Genomic DNA, 7,443 nt, shown 5'->3' on the forward strand with positions numbered 1-7,443 from the left:
TTTCGTCACTAGGGCCTGGTAGGGACCACAAGATCTCCTGCAATACTTTTGCAAAGTTTTTTGCAGATAAAGTCGCTCAGATTTGGAAAGAGGTAGACATCACCGTGGGAGCAGGGCCGGGGCGGGAGAGTGCTAGAGTGTGATGGCCTGGGAATCGGATTCGGATGCTGAACCTGAGGGATCCCAGCCTGCACAGGATTCCCCGCCTCCAGAACCAGCTGAGCCGGGGCTGGGGCATGAGCCTGAAGGGTCCTCACCTGTGCTGGATCATCAGCTGCAGGCACCAGCTGAGTCTGCTCTGGCTCCTGAGGTGATGGAGGATCCATTGCCTGCAGGTGCTCCACCCTCAGCCCCGTCAGAGGAAGCTGAGGTTGCCTCTGGGTGCGGTAACCCTCCAGCCTCTCCTGAGCTGCAAAGGCTCAGGGCAGAGAGGCGGAGGGAACTAAGTTCCCGCAGGAGGAGTGCTCGCCTCCAGGCCAGGAGAGGCGAGTCATCTGAGGAACGGGGCCGCCCTATGCCTCGGGGGAGATAAAAGCCAGCCTGCCCCAGTCCCAAGTTGCGGGAGCAACATCGTTGGTTGTCAGTTCCAGCCTGATCCCCGACCTGCTTCTCTGCCGGAGCTCCTGACCTCACCCGACGCCCTGCCCTGCACCCAGCTTCAACTTCTACGGACTGCCTTCATATTGCACCATCGACCTCGGACTGGACCCGGACCTCGCCCCTCGGTTAGCCCCCAGGACCAGCACATAGAGTCCTGTCTGGTCACATTGCATGGAATCAATTCCAATCTGTTCCCTCTGAGGATGTGAACAGACTACTTGTACGATTGAAACCAACCACCCGTCTCCTTGATCCTTGCCCATCCGGGCTAATAAAAGCGAGCCGGGAAGGGCTGGGCAATGGGCTCTGCGGGGTGGTGAATGCTTCCCTCTGTGAGGGAGACTTCCCAGACCCGCTGAAAGAGGCAGTCATTAAACCGCTTCTTAAAAAAGCATCTTTAGACCTGGCCAATATGGCCAACTCTCGCCCAGTCTCAAATCTTCCATTCTTGGGGACTTCCGGGGTGGCGCCATCGGTAATGGCTGCTTCTCTCTAACTTGGAGGGAACCGGCTCTACGGAATCTGGGTCCTACCGCTACGGCGCAGCGGGGACCCCCCAAAAAATCACAGGCGTGTGAAGCCTGTGACCGTGGGACTCAGCGGGCACCGTTTGCGCCCCCCCAACTGTTAAAGGAGCTCGGCAACGGGCTCCGGAGCGGAGCGGGGATGGCGTGGTGCTGTGAGCAAATTGCTTCTTCCGTGGAGCGAAGCCGCGAAGCTGTTACTGGAGAGCGCTGCCTTTTTCCTGGGATAATCAGACTTTGAAAACAACTACCCGTGAGTAGGATTAAATTGGATCTAAAGGAAAAACGTTTAATTTGATACTGAGCGGGGAAGGTACAACCAGGAAGTCTGCCTTCCTTGTATTGTAAATAGATCAAAGCAAAGAGACCCTAAAGCGGAAACACAGAAAGTTACTTAAAAAAGAGCTAAATCCTAACATCTTGAAAGTGGTTCCCCCTCCGGATTGCAGGAGAGGAGGGGGAAAAAAGACTGAGCTGAATTTCCTTGCAAAAAAGAAGGGGAAAGGAAGAAAAAAATTACTGTTTAAGATTTGGAACGGACTGCCTTGAGATAAGGGTTGCATAGTGGAAAGTCTATTTCTGACAGCTAATTCTGCACAAGGGATACAGTGTTTCTGGACTTCTCTTGGCTTGAAAGTAACTGTTTAAGTGCACTGAGACTGTGGTTTTTAAAGTAAATTGGGGGACTTATAAAGACTATCTTTGTTCTTAAAAGTTGCAAGTTCTGGCTGTTACTGTGTCCCCCTAGAGGAAGTTGGACATTGTTACAACAACAACTGGCTTAGAGGAAAATTCCATTCTATTCTAAAACAACTGTTTGACTGTGGGAGCGACCTTGAATTTCTATGAGACTCTTATGGCAGATGGCAAAGGGAAGATAGAGAAGACAGAACCGCAGGAAAAAACTACTAGGTCTGGCAGACATTATCGGATAGACACTGGGCAGCCGCGAAGGGGTTCAACATCTGGAGCATCTGGAACATCAGGGGCCGCACTCCCACAGGCTAAACCAAAAGTTATGTCGTCGGAAGAAGTTTTGGCACAGGCACTGGCAAAAATTAATGAATCTTTGGAAAGTTTAAGTAAACAGGTAGCTGAGACAAATAGACAAGTAGCTGAGACAAATAGACAAGTTGCGGAAGCATCAAGCAAAATTGATTTAAACACTGCAAGTATTAATAACTTGGGGCAGAAGGTGAATGCCAACACAGAGACCATCGAAAAACTACTACAGGAATCTGCCTCGACTCGAAAGATAGCAGAGGAAGCAAAAGATATTGCAACTGTTACTCAAGAGAAAATTCCACCAGTATATAAGAAATTTGAGGACCATGATGTGACATTTTCTATGATTGAACTGAAAGAGAGACAAAGAAATTTAAGAATCAGGGCTGTTCCAGAACGGGAGAAAGATAACTTGGCTGACTTTCTTACACAGGAATTTACAGATTTTTGGCAACTGGACTTGGGGAAGGAAGCATTTAAGATAGTGAATGCATTTAGACTCGGAAGAAGACAAGGTAAGGACAAGGTGAGAGACTGTTTGATTACTTTTCGAACAAAAGAAGAGAGAGATAAAATTCTGAATCTGCACTATCAAAAAACCTTGGAAATTGACGATTCAAGTTTGGTGATCTTTAAGGACATCCCAAAGCATCTGTTGGACTTAAGGTCTAAATACGGAGACCTAGTGACCTTGTTGAAAAGAAATAGAATTATTTTCAGGTGGGAATTTCCTCAAGGCCTGTCCTTTAAATACAAAGGAAGAAAGATAAAAATAAAATCAGTTGAGGATAAAGACAGGTTCTTGAAAGACCACGAGGAAGATCTACTGAAAGAAGTGGAATCTGAAGAAGAACCAAAAGGTATATTAGACATATCAAATCTATCTTTTGGACTGCATGGTCCAGAAAAAGTGATACTACCCACAGAACAAGAACTGACACTCGGAGCAGTTGGAGGTAAAGTGAAGTAGCCCCCATCATGGCTCTGCAACTATTAAGCTGGAATTGTAACGGTTTGAACTCTCCTATTTCATCTATTAAAAAAAGAACAATTGGACTTGATTTGTCTACAAGAAACACATATAACAAGGGCACATAGGAAGCTATTGATTAATAAAAGATTGGGACAGGAGTTTGTTTCATCTGACAAAGTTAAAAAAAGAGGAGTTGTGATTTATGCAAAGGAGAGACTTTTACCGAAACTTATCTTTAAAGATGACCAAGGAAGATTTTTGGCAATTGAAATTCAAGTACAAGGAGAGAAATTTTTGATTGTGGGAATTTATGCACCGAATGAGGGGAAATCTGAATTCTATAAAAAGTTGCATGAGACTTTACTGGATTATTTGGATTACAATTTGATTTTGATGGGGGACATGAATGGAGTAGTATCTACAAACATGGACAAGGCACAAAGACAGGTAGTTACCAAGGATGGTAGATTACCGAAAATATTCTTTGAGATGACAGACAATATGGACTTAGTGGACATTTGGAGGGTAAAGAACCCCTTGGGAAGAGAGGGAACCTTCTTTTCTGAAGCCAAGATGACATGGACTAGAATTGACCAAATATGGATAACTAGAGGAATGGCACCAAAGATAAAGAAAGTAGAAATCTGCCCAAAAACCTGCTCCGACCACAACGCTGTAAGGATGGAGATGAAACAAATAACAACCGGATCCTTTAGATGGAGGATGAATGACACCTTATTTAGAGATGAAGAAGTCTATAAAAAGGCCCAAAAAACTTTGAGAGACTATTTTGAAATAAACATGAACACCAATGTAGAAAAAAGAGTAATCTGGGACGCAAGCAAAGCTGTTATGAGAGGGTTTTTGATACAACAGAATGCAATAAAGAAGAGAAGTCAAAATGAAAAGAAAGACAAAATCTTGGAGAAAATAAAAGAGGGCGAGAAGAAATTGAGAGCAAAACCAAAGTCCCAGGAGATTTTGAGAGAAATAAAATTATATCAAGTACAATATATGGAAATGATGAATCAGGAAATAGAATGGAAAATCAAACAAATGAGACAAAAAACATTTGAATCAGCTAACAAATGTGGGAAATTGTTGGCCTGGCAAATGAAAAAAAAGACAAAAATTAAATACCATTATAAACTTAGAAGTGGAAGGAAAGAGTATACATAACCCAATTGAGATCAGAAATTGCTTCCAGAGGTACTTTAAACAATTATACACACAAGGGCCACAGAAGGAAATGGACATAGACCAATTTTTGAAGACAAATGGCCTACAAAAAATATCTCAAGAAAGCAAATTAATGTTGAACTATAAAATATCTGAACAGGAAGTAGAAGGCGCCATACAAAATATGCAACTGGGCAAATCTCCAGGACCGGATGGGCTGACTTCCAGGTACTATAGATCTCTGAAAGAGTGGTTATTACAACCTTTGAAGGAAGTCTGCAATGAAATATTGGAAGGGAAAAGGGCGCCAGAGTGGTGGAAAGAGGCGTATATTACACTTATACCGAATACAGAGACTGAAAAGACCCAGCTTAAGAACTACCGCCCTATATCATTACTTAATGTGGATTACAAAGTTTTTGCTGATATTTTGGCCAAGAGACTGAAAAAAGTATTGATGGAAGAGATCCATAAAGATCAAGCGGGCTTTCTCCCGGGAAGACATTTGTCTGATAATTTGAGGAATATAATTGATATCTTGGAAAAATTAGAAGTGAATATAAATACTAAAGCAGCTTTGATATTTGTGGACGCGGAGAAAGCCTTTGACAATATCTCTTGGAGTTTTATGAAGAAGAATCTGCATGGGATGGGGGTAGGCCAAGGTTTTGAAAATGGTATAGGTGCAATATATTCTGAACAAAAGGCCAAATTAATTGTAAATAATGTGGTCACGGAAGAATTTAAGATAGAAAAAGGGACACGACAGGGGTGCCCAATTTCCCCACTGCTTTTTATATCGGTCCTGGAGGTCCTGCTAAACACGATTAGAAAGGACCGGTTGGTTAAAGGTTTTAGACTTCCAGAGGTGGCGCCAAGGGTAATGGCGGGATTCCCTCTGATCCGGAGGGAACCCGCTCCACAGAAATAGGGTCTGATACTGCTTCGGCGCAGTGGGGACCCCTTAAATCACAGGCGGGGGAAGCCTGTGACCCTGGGACTCGGCGGGCACTGTCTGCGCCCCCCCAATCTGCAAAGGAACCTGGCAACGGGCTCCGGAACAGAGCGGGGAAGTGGCGCTGTGCTGTGAGTCGTCTGCTTCTTCTGTGGAGTGAAGCCGCGTAGCTGTTGCCGGAGAGCGCTGCCTTTTTTCCTTGACAATTTGGCTCCGAAAACAACGACCCGTGAGTAGGATAACTTCAAAATTAAAGGAACTGTACAAAAATTGGAAGTAATTGGCCGAAGCGGAGAGGTATAAAAAGGAAGTCTGCCTCCCGCTCTTGTAAATAGAACAAAGCACTGAACTTGAAAGCGGAAGCTTTAAAGGACGCGCAAAAGGATTACAATCCGATCATCTAACCGTGAGTTCCCCCCCTCAATTTGGGGGAGGAGGGGGGGAAGCCTTGAACGTTATTTCCCTAAGAAAAAGAGAGGAAGAGGAGACAAAAACCACCGCTCAAAACCCCTGGAACGGGTTCCCAGTGTCAGTAAGAAGCCTAAGAGAATGTACTGTCTTTGAACGTATTTTGACAGCTAGCTCTGCATCTGAAATACAACTTGGTTACAATATTGCTGATAGGTATCTCCTGGTCTTAAAGTAACAGCCTAAGATAGATTGTTATCTTTCTGGTGAATTGGGGGACTAAAGGGAGAAGTAATTTACTTTAAGAACTTTATGACTGTTACAGTGTCCCCCTAGTGGAATTTGGAACTAGTTACAACTGCAGCTAGCCTGAGGAAATCTCCCACAACAATTTCCTGGGAACTTTCCATTCCAAAACAACTTTGACTCTGACTGTGTGACTGACCTTGAGTTTTATCTAGAGGGTTATGGCAGATGGGAAAGAGAAGATAGACTTGTTACAAGCAACAAGGTCTGGCAGAGTATTTCGCACAGACGGTGGATTGCAAAGGAGGGCTTCGACATCTGGCCCCCCGGAGTTCCAACAGCAACCTCATCGGCACAACCTAAAACTAAAGGTATGGCAAGTGACGATGCCCTGGCTCAGGCACTGGCTAAAATTAATGAATCTTTGGATAGAATAAGTAAACAAGTAGCCGAGGCATCGGATAAGATTGATCAAAATACGACAAGTATTAACCAAAATACGGCAAGTATCAATAATTTGGGACAGAAAGTAAATACTAATACAGAAACTATTCAGAAATTATTACAGGAATCTGCTTCGACACGTAAGATTGCCGAAGAGGCTAAAGAGATTGCTACAGCTACTGTTACAGTGGTTCAAGAGAAGATACCACCGCTACATAAACAACTTGAAGACCATAAGTCAATTCTGTCTATGATCGAGTGGAAGGAGAAACAAGTGAACTTAAGGGTCAGGGCTGTACCTGAAGTGGAGAAAGACAACTTAGCTGAATTTCTTACGCAGGAATTCCTAGATTTTTGGAACCCAGATTTGGGGAAAGACAGTTTTAAAATAGTGAGTGCTTTTAGACTTGGAAAAGGAGGGAGAAAGAACAGGGTGAGAGACTGTTTGATCACCCTCCGAACAAAAGAAGAGAGAGACAAGATTTTGAGTTTGCATTTCCAGAAGACTTTGGAAATACAACAGTCAAAAGTGGAGATATTCAAGGATATTCCGAAACATCTTCTGGACCTCAGGTTTAACTACAAAGACCTGGTTACCCTGTTGAGAAGTAACGGAATTATCTTCAGGTGGGAATTTCCTCAAGGCCTATCCTTTAGTTACAAAGGAAAGAAGATAAAAATAAGATCAGAAGACGACAAAGACAAATTTTGGAGAGACCACGGAGAAGACCTACAGAAGAAAGTTACAGGAGAGTTAAGAGCAATTGTAAGAGAAACTTTAGACACACCAGGACTATCTCTGGAACTAAAAGACCGCCTGAGAAACGTGATACCACCGACGGAACAGGAACAGGCATTGGGTGCCGTTGGAGGAGAACCAAAATAATTACATCATGGCCCTGCAACTATTAAGTTGGAATTGTAATGGTTTGAACTCTCCCCAGAGAAGGAAATCTGTGTTTCATTTATTAAAAAAGGAACAATTGGACTTGATTTGCCTACAAGAAACACATATAACAAGGTTACACAGGAAATTATTGATAAATAAAAGACTTGGTCAGGAGTTTATTTCATCGGATAAAGTAAAAAAAAAAGAGGAGTTGTGATTT

This window comes from Podarcis pityusensis (genome assembly GCF_964106645.2).
Source record: "Podarcis pityusensis genome assembly, contig: HAP1_SCAFFOLD_150, whole genome shotgun sequence".
Taxonomy (NCBI): domain Eukaryota; kingdom Metazoa; phylum Chordata; class Lepidosauria; order Squamata; family Lacertidae; genus Podarcis; species Podarcis pityusensis.